This window comes from Cetorhinus maximus, chromosome 32, assembly GCF_964194155.1.
Source record: "Cetorhinus maximus chromosome 32, sCetMax3.hap1.1, whole genome shotgun sequence".
Lineage (NCBI taxonomy): Eukaryota > Metazoa > Chordata > Chondrichthyes > Lamniformes > Cetorhinidae > Cetorhinus > Cetorhinus maximus.
The window spans coordinates 20,594,134-20,612,560 of record NC_135910.1 but is presented as its reverse complement, the minus strand read 5'-3'; positions in this window follow the sequence as shown (position 1 = coordinate 20,612,560).

The window sequence follows — 18,427 nt, the reverse complement described above, 5'->3', positions numbered from 1 at the left end:
CTGCCCCTAAACAGGAGACCCTTATGAGGCCAGGGCCCTCCAAGCCTGGGCCGCCGGAGGACATCCACCAAGATCATCACAGGCATCAAGGCATAGCAGCCAGCAGGCTGCCTCCACCTCTGCTGCAGATGTCTTTTTTTTGCAAAAATATACTTTATTCATAAAATATCTTCAACAACATTCCAAACCATTTCAAAATCACCATCACAAAAATACAATCAGGTTCAACTTTTACAACGTGTATCACGAAATGCATCAATACAATAAATGAATATTACAATCATTTGCAGACATTCATTTTGAGCTATACAGCCTGAGGGGATTTAAACAGTTCCCAGTCCCTCGGTGCACCATGGCAGAAAGATCTTAGGCAGTGACCCTTCCCCACTGCGCCTTTGCGCAGCTGCCGCAAGCTTTAGTGCGTCCCTCAGCACGTAGTCCTGGACTTTGGAATGTGCCAGTCTGCAACACTCGGTCGGGGACAACTCCTTGCGCTGGAAGACCAACAAGTTTCGGGCAGACCAAAGAGCGTCTTTCACCGAGTTGATGATCCTCCAGCTGATGTTTGTCTCGGTGTGTGTCCCTGGGAACAGCCCGTAGAGCACAGAGTCCTGCATCACAGAACTGCTCGGGATGAACCTCGACAGCAACCACTGCATTTCTCTCCAGACCTTCTTTGCAAAGGCACAATCCACAAGGAGGTGAACAACGGTCTCTTCCCCACCACAGCCACCTCGAGGGCAACGTGCCGAGGGGGTGAGACTCCTGGCATGTTGGAAGGATCTGACGGGGAGGGCCTTTCTCACCACCAGCCAAGCTTCGTCTTGGTGCTTGTTGGAAAGTTCTGGCGATGAGGCATTCTGCCAAATGGCTTTGACAGTCTGCTCGGGGAACCATTCCACAGGATCCACCCTCTCCTTTTCCCTCAGGGCCTCTAAGACGTTATGTGCTGACCACTGCCTGATGGACTTGTGGTCAAAAGTGTTTCTCTGCATAAATTTTTCCACAAGGGACAGGTGGTACGGCACGGTCCAACTACTTGGAGCGTTCCGTGGCAGCGTGGCCAGACCCATACTTCACAACACCGGGGACAGGTAGAACCTCAGCACGTAGTGACACTTGGTGTTTGCGTACCAAGGGTCTACGCACACAAAGGTGGACATCAGTATGAGGGCGATGTTGGGCACGTTTTTCCCCCCTTTATCTAGAGGCTTGTACATCGCGTCCCTGTGGACACGATCCATTTTCGACCTCCAGATAAAGAGAAAGATGGCTCGGGTGATCACCATCACGCAGGAGTGTGGAATGGGCCAGACCTGCGCCACATACAGCAACAGCGAGAGGGCCTCACACCTGATGACCAGGTTCTAACCCGCAATGGAGAGGGAGCGTCGCTCCCACATGCCCAGTTTCCTTTTCACCATAGACACTCGCTCCTTCCAGTTTCTAATGCATGCCCTGGTCCCTCTGAACCATATCCCCAGCACCTTCAGGCCGTCAGCCCTGACAGTGAAGGGGACAAAGGATCGGTCAGCCCAGTTCCAGAAGAACATGGCCTCGCTCTTCCCACGATTTACCTTGGCTCCCGAGGCCAGTTCGAACTGTTCGCAGATGTGGATCAGTCTGCGCACCGACAGCGGATGTCAGGGCTGCAACCAGGCAGTGGTTGGGTTAGGAAAATGAAGAAATATTGAAATCCCTTTTGAGTCACGAGTGTGCAACCACTTTATAAATGTTGTACTTATGTAAATACATTTGATGTATTTTTGGTGGCTTGCCCATTGTGATTATGTACATTTGAATCCTCTTATTCTGAGGTTTAGCCATCCTCCCAGTCAGTGATAGCCTCCCTTTGTGAGATTCACATTCATGTGATGTCAGCCTCAGTGAAGATAGTCTCCGCACCCCTGTGTGATCTCGGGGAGATGTGTTAAAGTCTTTATTGGAAGTGTGTGATTTATGCGCTTCTAACCTTTCTTCCTCACGGAAGACCATTGTGTGAGGGCAGCACATTAGCCTTGATTGGTTAGCGGCAGTTCTGCCTCCTGTGGTAGTGGCAAAGGACAAAACATGGAAGGGAAAAGGAGACCTGTAATCATCCCCTCATCTCACTGTGCGATGTCATTTCTTAATTATGTGGTGAGGGCTGCTTCACGTCACTTCTCGCATCGCTCTCGTTGTTGAGTGGATTCTCACTTCCCAGAGGGAGCACATCCAGAGGGCACCACAGATCCTTGTGGAGATCATGGCCTGGAGAATCATGAAGCCAGAAGGTGCAAGTGTCAATGCTGGACTCGATTGGCTGGAAATCTCTTGAGATGATAGAGAATGGCATTGAGGGCTGAGAGGACTGTGCCCATGCCTTCACTTCACTCCTCCTGGAATCTGGCAGTGATTAAAGTGTCACAGGCACGTCTCCCAGGTCTTGGTTTCTCTATGGCATCGTTATCTTCAAACTGACCTTCATCACCCTCTTGAGGTTCCTGGCCTCCAGCTCTTCGTCCTCCAAAGAGTTCTCATCCTCCCCCATTTCACTCTATAGCAAGGGATCAGCTCTTGTGAGGTTGTGATGGGTGCAACACACTGCAATAATGCATGAAACCCTATCGGGAGTGTGCTGTAGTGCGTCACCTGAGCGGTCGAAATATCTGAAGTGCATCTTCAGGACCCCAGTGGTCTGCTCTATTAGGGTGTGTGTGGAGCTGTGAGCAGTGTTGTACATCTCCTCGGAATGACTCTGATAGCAATGCACCGGTGTCATCGGCCAGTTTCAGTGGGTAGCTCTTATCCCCGAGCAGACATCCCTGCAGACGTTTAGACCCTTCGTAAATCTCAGGCACCTGAGAGTGACTCAGGATATATGAGTCATGGTGTAGTCCCCAGGCTACCTGGCACAAACCCGCATTATGTGCTTCCGATGATCACACACCACTTGTACACTCATGGAATGGTAGCCTTTGCAGCCTTAAAGCTGCATGGGTGCAGTCGATTACAACTTGCACTCTTGGGAAGCTTGGGATAGCTGCAAATCTGGTGAATCTCACAGCCTGGCTACCTTTGTCCAGAGCATACCTGACATAGTGATGTGCCTTGCTGTAAAGGGCACCTATGATCACCTTTATGTATCTATGTGTGCAGACTGTGAGATGCTGCACAGGTCCCCAATGGATCCCTGGAATGACCCACAGGCAAAGAAATTGAGCACGGTGGTCACTTTTAAAGCCACTGGCAGGGGATAGTCTCCAACTGCACGGGCACATTCACAAAGAATGTGGCATGTGTGATCTACCAGAGCTCAGACAAGTGCAGATGTGCCCAGCATTGTCTCTCACTCATTTGTAAATAGGAGAGTCTTCTTTGGTATACCCTTGGTCTGGCGATTTGCTTCTGCTGTCTGGGCCTCTCCTCCTGACCCTCTTGTTCTTGCTCTGATTCCCCTAGAGCCTGGACATCAAGCGGGGCCCCCTGGTGGAGCTGCGCTCGGCGTCATCTCCCCCTCCTTCACCTCCTCCATTGCAGTTAAGAAGGCAAATGGTATGCTGGCCTTCATTGTGAGAGGACTTGAGTACAGGATCTAGGATGTTCTACTACAGCTGTACATGACCTTGTAAGACTACACCTGGAGTATTGTGTGCAGTTTTGGTCTCCTTACCTAAGAAGGGATTTATTTGCCATAGAGGGAGTGCAGTGAAGGTTTATCAGACTGATTTCTGGGATGGCAGGGTTGCAATATGAAGAGTGATTGGACCGACTAGGTCTGTATTCACTGGAGCTTAGAAGAACGAGAGGGGATCTGATTGAAATGTATAAAATTCTGACAGGGATGGACAGACTGGATGCAGGGATGATGTTTCCTGTGGCTGGGGATTCTAGAACAAGGGGTCACAATCTCAGGATACAGGATAGACCATTTAGGACTGAGATGAGGAGAAACTTATTCATTCAGGGGGTGGTGAACCTGTGGAATTCTCTACCACAGAGGCTGTGGAGGCCAAGTCACTGAATATATTCAAAAAGGAAATAGATAGATTTATGGACTCTAAAGGCATCAAGAGATATGGTCTATAGTGGTTTCTGTCTACTGGCATTGTCGCTGATGCTGCCCTGTTTTTGAGGCAAGTAACTCACCACCTGCCTCCTGCAGGAGTGTGATGGAATACTGTCCGCTTGCCTGGATGAGTGCAGCTCCAACAACATTCAAGAAGCTCGACACCATCCAGGACAAAGCAGTCCACTTGATTGGCACCACATCCACAAACATTCATTCCCTCCACCACAGACACACAATAGCAGCAGTATGTACCATCTACAAGATGCACTGCAGGAACTCACCAAGGCTCCTTAGATGCAGCTTCCAAACCCACGACCACTACCATCTAGAAGGACAAGGGCATCAGATAGATGGGAACACCACCACCTGAAAGTTCCCCTCAAAGCCACTCACCATCCTGACTTGGAAATATATCACCATTCCTTCACTGTTGCTGGGTCAAAATCCTGTACCTACACCACATGGACTGCAGCGGTTCAAGAAGGCAGCTCACCACCACCTTCTCAAGCGCAACTAGGGATGGGCAATAAATGCTGGCCCAGCCAGCGATGCCCACATCCCATGAATGAATAAAAAATAACTCCAGCAGTGCACTCCTCCCACACAGCCTCAGACTCATCCCATTCAGATTCGCTTCTACTTTCAAATTATAATTGTGCCATAACTCCAGTAGATAAAGATGTCGTTCTGCATTACTATTTCAAAATGAGTGTCGACGCTTCTCCCTCACAGTCCATGTCCCAGAGATCTACCTGGAACCTCATGATGTGAAGGTAGAGCTACCTCCCGTTATTCTGCATCTTCCCCCAATAATATTGGATCCCATTGATGTTGTGGTGGACTTTCCTACTCTCCTCCCTGAGCCCATCACTTCTGAAGCGCCCATGACCCATATGGACCTCTACACTCATCTGGAGGCTCTGTGCACTGTCACCTACTGAGGTGAACCCCCCCCCCCCAGGAAAGCTTCACATACTCCCTCCAACATTATGTTCCCCAAATACAGGTTGCAGATGTCTCCCATTACCATACCATCTGCAGCCCGATACAGAGACAGACAAGCCCATGGACAGCGACAGTGAGCCTGCCCTGCACACCAAACTGTGCATTATTCTTACTGAGCACACAGCCCTTGCCCCTCCCTGGAGAGGGGGGTACATCGTGCTCCCAATGATAACTTCTGCAGCATGGCTCTCCATCACTCTCTCCATTCTCTGACTGTTGACTCTGAGGTCCACAGAGCCCCAGGACTGTCTCTACTCTCTAACTGCTTTCCACAGAGCCCCAGGAGTGTCTGACTGCAAGCCCAGACCAAGGACTTTGGCTTTCACAGAGTTCCCCATCGCCCTCGTGACTGAAGACTACACTGTCTCCCTGCCCAGCTGCCCCCATCCCATTATGAGTCTACATGCGAGCCATCCCCCTTGTGGCACACTAACAACCCCTGTTTCCTATTTGAGCATCTGCATGCAACCCCTTCCATTCATACATGTGGTATCCCTTTTACCTGCCCCCCTTGTTTGTCAGCATTTCAGTTACCCTTGCTGGGCTCCAGCTTCCCACCCCTCGGTCTACCCTTTGCCTCCCATCGTTCCCCCTCCTCCTCCACCTCCTTGCAATGCCACCCTGCCCCTCTGCCTTTCACCATGCCCCCTTCCCGCCCCCCCAACCCCTTACAAAGCCTGTCTTCCTTCCCCATTTCCCCCCCACCCCTGTTTTTTTATTATTTCGTAGGATGTGGGTGTAGCTGACTAGCCCATCCCTAACTGCCCTTGAGAACTGAGTGGCTTGCTAGGCCACTTTAGAGGGCATTTAAGAATCAACCACATTGCTGCGGGTCTGGAGTCAGGCCAGACCAGGTAAGGACGGCAGATTTCCTTCCTTAAAGGACATTATTGAACCAGATGTATTTTGACAACAATCGACAATGGTTTCATGGTCATCGTTAGACTTTTAATTCCAGATTTTTTTAATTAGTTTTAAGTTTCAGCATCTGCCGTGGTGTTCACCCTTCCCCACCCCAAACCCTTGCAAAGCCTTCCTTCCCAAGTGCCCTCCATGTGTTCATCCTTCCCTATCCCAAATCCCCCCAACCCTTTCCCGAGTCAAAATGCTGGTTTCTGAATGCTCAGCCTTGTAGGAATACCACTGCACAGTGGTGTCCTTCTGTGCAATGGTGACTCCCACTGGCAGCAGAACACCCCTACAAACCACCCCCGCCCCATAGCAATACTGGTCAGTGTCGGAAACTTGAGCCTTGCTTGTGATCCACTGCACAGTTGTGCCGTTGTGACTATGGAGGCAACACCGGGAGCAGACCAGCCCTGCAGCTCCAGCAGTATGAGCATCGCAATGAGACCGGCGCAGCCCTATTGAAGGCAGGCTACTTGTGCTGCATTCACCTCAAAGTCATGAGTGAAGTGAGGTCCAATCTGTGTACGCAACCCCTTTTTCAAATGAAATTCAGACCGACGTGATTTCCCGCTGGTAAGATTGGAAGGCGGCCTGGGATTCCGGCAAGAAGCTATTTTAATGAATATTTACGAGATGGTAATGAATGCAAATAGCATTCACGCCACTGCTCTGCGGGATACCTGACCCACTATTAACCTGCCATCAACTGAATTGCAAACTATTTTCATGCCAGCAGGTTTCTAATTCTTGGCTCCCCACTAAATTCTCCGCTCCCACCTGTCACGAAACCCGCTGCGGGCGGGATGGGAGAATTCCGCACCCTGTTTCTCTTACCCCCCGGAATGATGGGCGCCTTCAAAGTGCCAACCAAAACCAATTTTTTGGTAGGTTTGCAGACTCTGGAGCCAATGCCACCTCATTTACTGTGTTAGCTGCAGTGATGGAACAGATATCTGGATTTAAAGATAGATGGAGTGAAACCGCATTGGAGAATTTGATACAAGGCAATTGGCTGTAAAATCACAATAAGGAATCTGATAGGATGTTTGAAGTGTGGATGTGATTTATCGATCGATCTCTCTTGTGTTATGCTGTTACTATGTCATTGGGACCTCTCCATTCCCCTCTAATCCCCATTATCTGCCCTGGGACCTCTGCAGTGATGAATTTAGAATTCCACTTTACTGTCATTTAGTACCAGCACACTGCCTGGTATATTAATACATGTTCTGCTCATTTATAACCTATGCCTTCTCATTTATTTAGTCTCTTTCATCCTGATACCCCACACTACATTTGAACAAGGAATTACATTTTACAATGGGTTCATTCTATGGATTGATAGCCACCTGTACGTTGTTGACTCAATGTTGAAATCCTGTTATGTGTTCAAGTCAGCTGTGGCTCAGTTCATAGCACCCTCGCCTTTGAATCAGAGGGTTGTGGGTTCATGTCCCACTCCCAGAAACCAAGAACTGTGATTGTACTCGAAAGAGTTGCAATCTGTGACTGTTGATAACGCGAAAGAGTTTCAAGTCAGATGTTAATTGATCTGGTGTAATGGGCAAAGAAACCTCTAGGCTACAAACAAACCAGGACTCCTGATTGCTGGAGAATCTATTTCTGGACATTGGATAAGGACAGAGTTGGATCCTGCTCTGATGCCTCCCACAGTGCAATACTAGGTAATGGCAGGGTTCCAGGCTCAATATGAATCAACTCTTGGAAAAGTGAAAGAATTATTTTTATTGCAGGGTATGGGGAGGAAATCCTTTAGCAGAAGCTTGGAGAAGGTTCTATTGTAAAGCATTATCCTGGATATATTCCACTCTCACATGCCTCCCTCTCTCCACTGAGTAAATCTGCAGTTAACCTTTATTCTGCTCAGCAGTCTGAGACTACAGTTGGAGGGAGTTTAGATGCTCACTTTGTTTGAATGCCGCTTATCTTTTTCAATTCAGGTGATCGACATTACAGACTTTGTAAATCAGTTGGAAGATCATGTTTATTCACTGCAGCTGGATGCCTTTGTGTGGCCTGAGCTACATGGTTTAATAAATTTCACCCCAGAACACCTGAGCACAGAGAGAGAGAGAGATTGCACCAGCCAGGCTGCTTCATGTATGTTCGTTTCCCCTGCAGGTGTTGAACTCTAATAGAGTATGGTTTCTATTGGTGTCTCGCTCAAGTGACCGTTCCAAAATGTAGTTAATGTTGGCAGGCTACTTGTAGAAAGCACCATAGTCAAGGTGGATCCTGTCCTCAGTCCCAAAGTCTATACACAAGGACTCTGCAGTAGGAATCACTGGAATATCAGCAGGAAGGGCAACACTGAGATTACCAGGGGGACAATCATATCGTGGTTAAGTTCCTGGGCCAGTAATCCAGTGCTCAATTTCCTTCCATGTCAGAAGGCTGTTAGTTTAAGGAATTTGGCTCCAGGGCATGGATTTATAATCTAGGTTGACACTCCAGTCCAGCGCTGAGGAAGCAATATTATTGTCAGAGGTGTCATACTTCCTGAGTGCCCTGCTAGACTGAAGTCCCAAATGCCTGTTGTGTTGGTTCAGATGGATGTCAAAAATTCTCTTGAACTATTCAAAGACGAACAGGTTTGACTGGTGCCCTTTCCTCAATGCCCTCCCTGACTACCATTTCTCCCTCAGCCATTTGTCTAGTTTCTAGTGAAATTGTCACTTGGTTAGAAACCCAGGGTAAAGCTCTGGGGACCGGGGTTCGAATCCCACCACGGCAGATGATGAAATTTGAATTCAATAAAAATCTGGAATTGAAAGTCTGATGATGACCATGAAATCATTGCTGGCTGTTGCTGTAAAAACCCGTCCAGTTCACTAATGTCCTTTCGGGAAGGAAATCTGCTGCCCTTACCTGGCCTAGCCTACATATGACTCCAGACCCACAACAATGTGGTTTAGTCTTAAAAATGTCCCCTGAACAAGGGCAATTAGGGATGGGTGATAAATGAATGAATAACAAAAAAATCAGCCTTGTTCCCTCTGTTGCCTCTCACCAGGGAACTTTAGGGGAATCTTAGAAGGCAGGAGGATCTCTGCATCAACACAGTCAATGAAGGAGAACTTTGAGATTAGGAGCTTGCAGTGTGGAGACACTTGGCAGATTGTCCCATCAATTTACACTTTGGAATATTTCCTCCTTGTGATCATTGGGATTTCAACTATTGACAAATAGTGAGTTGAAAAAGCATTTAGTTCCGGGCATCAAATTTCAGGAAAGATATATTGGGTTTGGATGGGGTGCAGCACAGATTCACCAGAATGATACCCATGCTTAAAGGGTTAAATTATGAGAACAGGTTGAATAGACCAGGATTGTTTTCAACACAAAAACAGAAAATGCTGGAAAAACTCAGGTCTAACAACATCTGTGGAGAGAAAAAAAGTAGCTAACCTTCCAAATCCGTATAACTCTTCTTCAGAGTTAAAGAAGTAAAAATGTGATGAAAGTTATACTGTTTAAGGGGCGTAAAGCTGGATAGAAGGCCAGCAATAGGTGGGCGTTAAGGAGGGATTGACAAAGATGTCATGGACAAAGGGGTGTTAATGGTGGTGATACTGGCTAAAGGAGGTGCTGATGGTGGCATTAAGGTAAGAAAGCAGAATGTGATAATGGCAGGAGAAGGGTAAGCACTCTGAAAAGAGCAACGTGAATAAGTGACAGATGGCCAGTGTGGGGGTGGGGCGGGGGGAGGGGATGGTGGTGGGAAAAGAGATTGAAAATAGGATAAAAGGTGGGGATAAAACAATGAATAAAAATGAAAATAAATTTTAAAAAGTGGTTGAAAAAAATATAAAAATTGAAAAATAAAAATGGATATTGAAAAAAGGGATAAAAAAGGGGGTGAGGATGGAGGAGAGAGTTCATGATCTGAAGCTCTTGAACTCAATGTTAAGTCCAGAAGGCTGTAAAGTGCTTAATTGGATGTTGAGGTGCTGTTCCTCTAGTTTGTGTTGGGCTTCACTGGAACATTGCAGCAGACCAAGGACGGACATGTGGGCATGAGAGCAGTGTTGAAATGGCAAGCGACAGGAAGGTCTGGTGGACAGGCTGAGGGTGTTCCGCAAAGTGGTCACCCAGTCTGTGTTCGGTCTCCAATGTAGAGGGGACTGCATTGGGAGCAGCAAATGCAGTGGGCCAAATTGAAGGAAGTGCAAGTGAAGCACTGCTTCACCTGAAAGGAGCGCCTGGGCCCTTGGACGGTGAGGAGGGAGGAGGTAACGGGCACGGTGTTGTAACTTCTGCAGTTGCATGGGAAAGTGCCGTGGGATGGGTACGAGGTGTAGGGGGTGATGAAGGAGTGGACCAGGGTGTCCCGGAGGGAACGGTCCCTACGGAATGCCGACAGGGGGCGTGAAGGGAAGTGTTTGGTGGTGGCATCATTCTGGAGTTGGCGGAGGATGATCCTTTGAATGCGTAGGCTGGTGGGGTGAAAAATGAGTACAAGGGGGACCTTATCGTGGTTCTGGGAGGGCAAGGAAGGTGTGAGGGCAGAGGCGCAGGAGATGGGTCGGACACGGTTGAGGGCCCTGTCAACCACCGTGGGTGGGAAACCTCAGTTAAGAAAGAAGGGAGACGTGTCAGAAGTGCCGTTTTGGAAAGTGGCATCATCAGAACAGATGCGACGGAGGCGAAAGAACTGAGAATGGGATGGAGTCCTTACAGGAAGCGGGGTGTGAGGAGCTGTAGTCGAGGTAGCTGTGGGAGTCAGTGGGCTTGTAATGAGTATTGGTTGACAGTCTATCACCAGAAATTGAGACAGAGAGGTCAAGGAAGGGAAGTGTCGGAGATGGACCATGTGAAGGTGATGGAGGGGTGGAAATTGGAAGCAAAATTGATACATTTTTCCAAGTCCAGATGAGAGCATGAAGTGGCACCGAAACAGTCATTGATGTACCAAATAAAAAAGAGTTCATTGCTCAGCAAAGGACTCAGTTTCATACCCTTACGCCCTCACCTCAATGAATTCCGGGCTCGGCATGATGCTGAACTCTTCTTCCGCCGCCTTCATCTCCGTGCTCACTTCTTTGGGCAGGAGTCCTCTCCCCGTTCAACGGATCCTTTTACCCACCTCCAATATTATCCCTCCACCTGGACCCCTCCCTCTGGTCTCTTATCTGCTCCTGATCTTTTCATTGAGACCTGTCGGCTAACGTCAGCCATCTCAATATCTCTGCTCCTCTCACCCACTCTAACTTGTCACGCTCCATTCTCTCAAGTCCAACCCTGAATTTGTTATCAAACCTGCCGACAAGGGTGGTGCTGTTGTTGTCTGGCGTACTGACCTCTACATCGCAGAGGCTGAGCGCCAACTCTCAGACACTTCCTCCTTCCTCCCCCTAGATCATAACCCCACCACCGAACATCAAGCCATTGTTTCCAGGACTGTCACTGATTTCCTCTGGAGAGCTTCCCACCTCATAGTCTCCCAACCCTGGACAGCCCGCTTCTACCTCCTCCCCAAAATCCACAAACCGGACTGTCCCAGTAGACCAATCGTGTCAGCCTGTTCCTGCCCCATGTAACTCATTTCTTCCTATCTTGACTCTATTCTCTCTCCCCTTTTCCAGTCTCTTCCCACCTACATCGCGATTCCTCTGATGCCCTACATCATATCAACAATTTTCAACAGCGGGGGCAGTACGTGGTAATCAGCAGGATGTTTCCTTGCCCATGTTTGACCTGATGCCACGGGTCTGGAGTCAATGTTGAGGGTTCCCAGGACAACTCCCTCCCAACTGTATACCACCTCTGCTGGGTCTGTGCCACTGGGGTGGGACAGGGCCTAGTGATGGCATTATCTGTAAGATGTGATGATGGCTATGTCAGGCTGTTGCTTCACTAGTCTGTGAGACAGCTCTCCCAATTTCGGCACTAATAGTAAGGATGACTTTGCAGGGTCGACAGGGCTGAGTTTGCAGTTGTTGTTTCCGGTCTGTCTGGCTTCATTCCTGTTTTGAGACTTTGTAGCAGTTTTGAACCAGATGGGTTTTTACAACAATTGACAATGGTTTCATGGCCATCATATTTCACACTTTTATTGAATTCAAATTCCACCATCTGCTGTGGTGGAATTCAAACTCAGGTTCTCAGGGCATTACCCTAGGTCTCTAGATTACTAGACCAGCGACAATACTACTATGCCATCAGCTCCCCTCCTATTCACAGATGGTGGGTCGTCCCTTTAGAATTTTTCTTTACAGCAAGAATATACTTATTCTGAGTACTCTGAAATATCCCCTTAAATGTCTGCTACTGCTTCTCTATTGATCTATCCCCTAGCCTAGTATCCCAGTTCACTTCAGCCAACTCAGCTTTCATGCTCACATAGTTGCCCTTATTTAAGTTTAAAATACTAACCTTAGACCCACTCTTCTCCCTTTCACACCGGATGTAAAATTCAATCATATTGTAGTTGCTGCTACCTAGGGGTGCCTTTGCCCTGAGGTCATTAATTAATCCGGTCACATTACACAATACCAAGTCTAATATAACCTGCTCTCTGGTTGGTTCCTTAGAGCAGCACATCCTGGAACCATTGCAAAAGCATTGTGTGAACTCCCCATCCAGGCTACGACTGCCAATCTGACTTTTCCAGTTCATGGCCTGAATATTTCGCTCATTGGGTGAGTGCAATCGACAGGCCAGGACCGGACAGGAAATGGGCCCCTGACCGCGATTGGCCCCCGACTGCGATTTCACGCTAGCTGGCCAATTAACGGCCAGCCAGCGTGAAACACACCCTGAGAAAAAGGGGTGGGAAGAGGGCGGGTGTTGACGTCACTGTGGGGGCTGGTGAGCGCTTCCAGTGAGCTCTCTGAAGGCAGACAGCTGTCTCAGGGAGCTGCAGACCCCCACAGAATAAACAAAACAACAAAAATGCTGCAACATATGTCCACGCAGCACAATCAAGCACCTGAAAGCATACTTCATTTAAAAACCAGTCCGCAGATATCTCTTTTTATTTAATTTCCCCCACAGAGACTTCATCCCACCCTGGATAGAGGTTTGAGCAAAATTGTCAAGGCCGCCTGGCCAATTGGTCTGTCCGCCAACCGTAAAAGTGGACGGGTCATGAGAAATCGCTTTCACTTGCCTCCTTAATGGGCTTAATTGCCTGCTTCATTGTCGGCGGGCACACTTCCGACTGCCATGCATGCCGAGCAATGTCAAGACGCTTGCCCAATGTCATCTCACGCTATTTTGTGGCTGGACAGGTCAGGCGCGTGCCCGCCCACAGGACATAAAATTCTGGCCTATATATTGTTATGATATGGAAGGTGGTATTTGCCAGGCTGACCAAATCCACAATGCAAACTTGGCCACACTATCACAACGGTTTTGCAATTTGTATTTATTACGAGAAGGTTGGTACACTGAATTCAAAAGTAAGGAGTCCAATAACACCTTTTAGAGATTTTAAAAATCAAGTTAAATCATTCATGAACAAGAGAAAAGAATTAAAACACATACACAAGATTATGGTTACACCATTACTTAATATTATAACAAATCCCAAAATTCTTAATTAACCTGACTCCCAACTACACACCCCCTTTACCGCAACAGCCCAAAATAGATTTTAAATTTAAAGAGGCAATCCAGCAAGGTTACCACAAGCACCCATTCAACAGTGGAATTCCAAAGGCTTTTAACACAACTTTGGTTACTGGAACAGCAGACTTCTTCAAAGTGGCTAGAAGCTGTTTCCCCAAGTCTGTTTCACATGGTGTATCTTTTAAATCTTAAATGGTCACGCCTGATACAACCTTCCATTCTTCTTTAAATACATTTCTCTCTCTTTAATCTTTAAATCCCATTGTTCCCATATGTCCTTGGAATTTATTTTTCCCATAATTTAAAAATCTTTCATGTTGTCAATGTGATCTTTTCCCTTTTGGAAAAATTAAGGTAATAACCTTGCTCCATTTATCCTGTCAGTTGTAAAACTTTATCATGTTTCTTTGAAAACCAAACACTTCTCCACTTATTTTAAAATGCAAATTTCATTCACACCCTATCTGCTGAGACTTTTACCCCAGCTCACTTATTAGCACTTCAAATACCCTTTTTACACGTCTTTTGGTAAGTTCAACCTTGCATTCTCTACGACTCTAATTCAATTAAATCAGCCACCCACAGAACCACACGCACACATAAGCCTACCTTACAATATCCCAGAACACCATTATGAAAAATATGATAGTTCCTTGACAACGTAGATTAAAATCACCCATGATTATTGCTGTCCTTTTATCACAAACTCCCATGGTCCCTTTGCTAAGATGATAACCATACAAATGTTGGTGAGACACAAATCAATTACTACATGGACAACCTTGAACACAGTGATACGTGTTATTCAAAACTTTATTTGAAATAATTCTTCCTGGTTGCTGTGCCATATAACCCCTTTAAGTTGAGAAACACCAGGAAAATATCATTTTTTCCACCTTGTGTTGAGGTAATTTATTTTAAGGAAATGTAATTACTCTTGCCTCTGTGCAAAGTAAAGGGACTGCCGTGAAATTCTATCATAAGCAGATTCATTTTTCAGGCAGTCATTGAGTGTCTGGAATCCATTAAATAAGCAGAAATGGAGATTTGGACTGATTCTGGATTCTGACCCCTCCCCAGTTGGGGACATGATTAACTCAGAGAAGTCACGGGGCTTTGACAAGGGGTGGTGTGTTGTTGGGGGGGCGGGGGGGGTGCTTCAGGTAGAGTGAGGTCTTAAGTCCTGGATCTCATGGGATTTTTGGGGGCATCAATAGGGAGCCAGCAGGCAGGAGTAGTGGTAATGTCACTGGACTAATAATCCAGAGGCCCAGACTAATGCTCCTGGCCTTGAGTTCAAATCTGACCATGGCAGCTGGTGGAATTTAAATTCAATTAATAAATCTGGCATATAAAGCATGCTGACCATGAGAATTATCATCAATTGTTGTAAAAACCCATCTGGTTCACTAATGTCCTTTAGGGAAGTAAATCTGCCATCCTTACCCAGTCTGGTCTATATGTGATTCCAGACCCACAGCAATGTGGTTGATTTAACTGCCCGCTGAAATGGCCACTCAGTTCAAGGGTAATTAGGGATGGGCAAAAAATGCTGGCCTTGCCAATGAGGCTCACATACCAAGAAAGAAGAAGGAAAAGGACATGGTCAGGAGGCAAGCTCCATTGGGAACCCAGGTGAACGGTCCTCAGCGGTTATGTAAGAGGTTGTGGCAATAGATGTGGGGTTTCAAGAGAGAATGGAGGGGAGGAAAGCTTAGGGCAGGGAGAGCCTGGGGCCCAGTGCAGAGCTGCTGTCTCTCTTGGCCCATTGACAAATAAAAAGTAATTTAAACAGGTTAATTTTTGGGACTCTCTAGATTCACCAGTCCGCAGCTTTTATTGGCAGTTCTACAGTTGGCAGGAATGCGGCACATTCATTATAATCGTACCAAAGTCTCAGTTACGAAGTAGGACCCCCAATTTTAAAATATTCCCCAGCACATGCCTGTTCGAGGCAGTAATGCAGCAGGAAGCTCTTTGTCATTCATTTCATCCATCGCCTGCCTGATTCCATCAAGAGAGTCAGGCTGGAACTGGGGCTTGTGTCTGGTTAAATTAAAGCTTTGAAGGGCTGGCTTTGCCTTCAGAACCATGTGCTGCAGTGAACAAACCCGTCAATAGACAAAGAGAACACTGGGATAAAATGTGATAAAGCTGGAATGTTGCGTGCCTGTAAAGAGGGACAGCAGTTACCGTGTGTAAACTCCGATGTCACAGCCTATTCAAGGTGTTAATTGTATTCAGTTGTGTCTAAAGATTAATGATCCACCTGAAACAAGAACAAGTCCATCTTGTGATGATACCTTTTAATTAACATCGAGTCCAATACAAAAATGGTTTATCGCTAATTCTTGGGATCAATTAACATCCAAATTTCCAGACAGAGAAAATTATGAAAAGAATATCTGTGAATGAATGTTTGAACTCTGAAACATTTGGCCATACAAAGCAGCTCAGTATTTGGAGACAGCTAGGTAGAACAAATGCTGGCTGTCTGACAAACAGAGAGGCATTTCAGAGTCTTTTATTTACTAATACATACAACTGATAATTCCAAATTAGTAGAACTTCTCTTTGTCTGATAAGGAGTTTCTATTCTGTCCCCACATCCTGAAATCTGAGGTATAACAGCTTCCAATTTTCGCCCAGGCATAAAATTGAATAACAGAGCCCTAGAGATCTTCTTCCCTTGTGCAGACACAAAGGATGAAATCTTGTTAAGGCGTCAGGGGTGTCACCTGCCAACTGGAGAGCAGATATGAGAACTGTGCTGCCTCTTTTGGTGAAGGCCCACCGAACCACATGCCAATCAGGCAGTGGCGAGGCCAGTGGTGGGCCTTCCCCTGGAATCAAGATCGCGGGGCCAGAAGTCTCATCGACCATGAGCTGCTAGCCAATCAGAGGCTGTGCTCAGCAGTGCCAGTGGGGAGGCTGTAGCTGCTGCCAGAAGCTCAGGCACCAGACAGGCGCAGTGACCCAGGCCACGGGTTAGAAGTGGAGGGTGTTGGGGGTGGAGAGTTTTCGCAGGGTGGGGTTTGCAGGGAGAGGGCAGGAGGGTGGCTGTCAGCAGGCAACCACCTTCCCAATGCCCAGCCTCTCAATCAGGTACTGAGCGCCTTTGATTCCCACTCCCACTCTCGCCACTCAACCCCAAGAAGTGACAAGCTGGCCGTACAGTTTTAGCTGCTGTTTGCTGCATAGCAATAGCCTTATCTGTAACTGGGTTAATGTCAGTGGCGATGGGATGAGGCTCTTAAGGGGTCACTAATTGGATACTTAAGGGCCTCAATTGGCAGCAGGGTGGGAAGGTTGACTATGGGCTGTCCTGCCCAGAACTTGTTTCTGACAGAGGCAGGAAGGCAGTGGGGTTCAGGTTACACTTGCTGAATCCCCCACAACACCAACATCCTGGTGGTTACCATTGACCAGAAACTGAACCAGATATAAATTCTGTGGCTACAAGAGCAAGTCAGAGGCTGGTAATTCTGTGATAACTCACCCCCTGACTCCCCAAAACCCCTTCACCATCTGCAAGATACAAGTCATGAGTGTGATGGAATACTCTCCATTTGCCTCGAAGAGTGTGGCTCCCACCACACTCAAGAAGCTTGACACCGTTCAGAACAAAGTAGCGCACTTGATTGTCAACCCATCCACAAACATTCACTCCCGCCACCACCGACACACAGTAGCAGCAGTGTGTACCATCTACAAGATGCATTGCAGGAATTCACCAAGGCTCCTTCAACAGCACCCTCCGAACCCACGACCACTACCATCCAGAAGGACAAGGGCAGCAGATACAAGGGAACCCCACCACTGCAAGTTCCGCTCCAAGCCACTCACCATCCTGACTTGGAAATATATCTCTGTTCCTTCACTGTTGCTGGGTCAAAATCCTGGAACTCCCTCCCTAACAGCACTGTGGGTGTACCTACACCAGATAGACTGTAGTGGTTCAAGAAGGCTGCTCACCACCACCTTCTCAAGGGCAACTAGAGATGGACAATAAATGCCAGCCTAGCCAGCGGTGCCTACATGCCAAGAACGAATAAAAAAATACAGACATATTTGGGCAAAAAAATGAGCCAAAGATACGTTAATAGAGTGACCGAGGATGTTTTAAGGAGTGAGAGGGAGATGGAGAGACAAAGTGACTTATGGGAGGGAATTTTAGAGTGTGAGAAGTGTGAGGGTTAGCAAACCTTCCCGATTGCCCTGAACGATCCCGGAATTAAACTTTCATTTCCCAGTCACTGTTGTGAGCAAGCAGTGAGAAAAACCCAGGAACACTGCAGTGTGAAATACTGACCATTCCATCCAGGAGGATCCAAGGAAGCTCAGAGTTTAATCCCTGATCTGTGCTGAGAGGACTGATCTCTGTCAGGGGAACAAGATGGGAGATGACCTCTATGTCAAAAGCTAGCTGAGGATCCAACTGCTGCTCCTGATCCATTCAGCACTGCTCAGAAGTGAATCGTTTCAATTTTTGAAAAGGATTATGGGATGGATTGTAAAACTTAGTGACCACAGTGTAGAACTTAGCACGGTGAATATCAAAGGTGTTTACATACAATCATTATTGCCTGATCTTCAACTGCAGAAGTTTTTTTGTTCACTATTCTACTGGCCCAGTGAAGAATATGTAGCTTTGAGTCGAAGGTGAACAATGTTATTTCATAATACTTTACACATTTATATCAAATTCCTTTCTTCCATTTTAACAGAGGCTTTAAAATATTTAAGAAAATTATATTCTCTATTAAAATAGCAAAGAAAGGAACTTGAATTTGGTGCTGCTGATATATCATTAATTCCCAGTCCTGTGAATCTAGATCAAGGATTACTTGCTGAGTTAGAAGCAGAAAC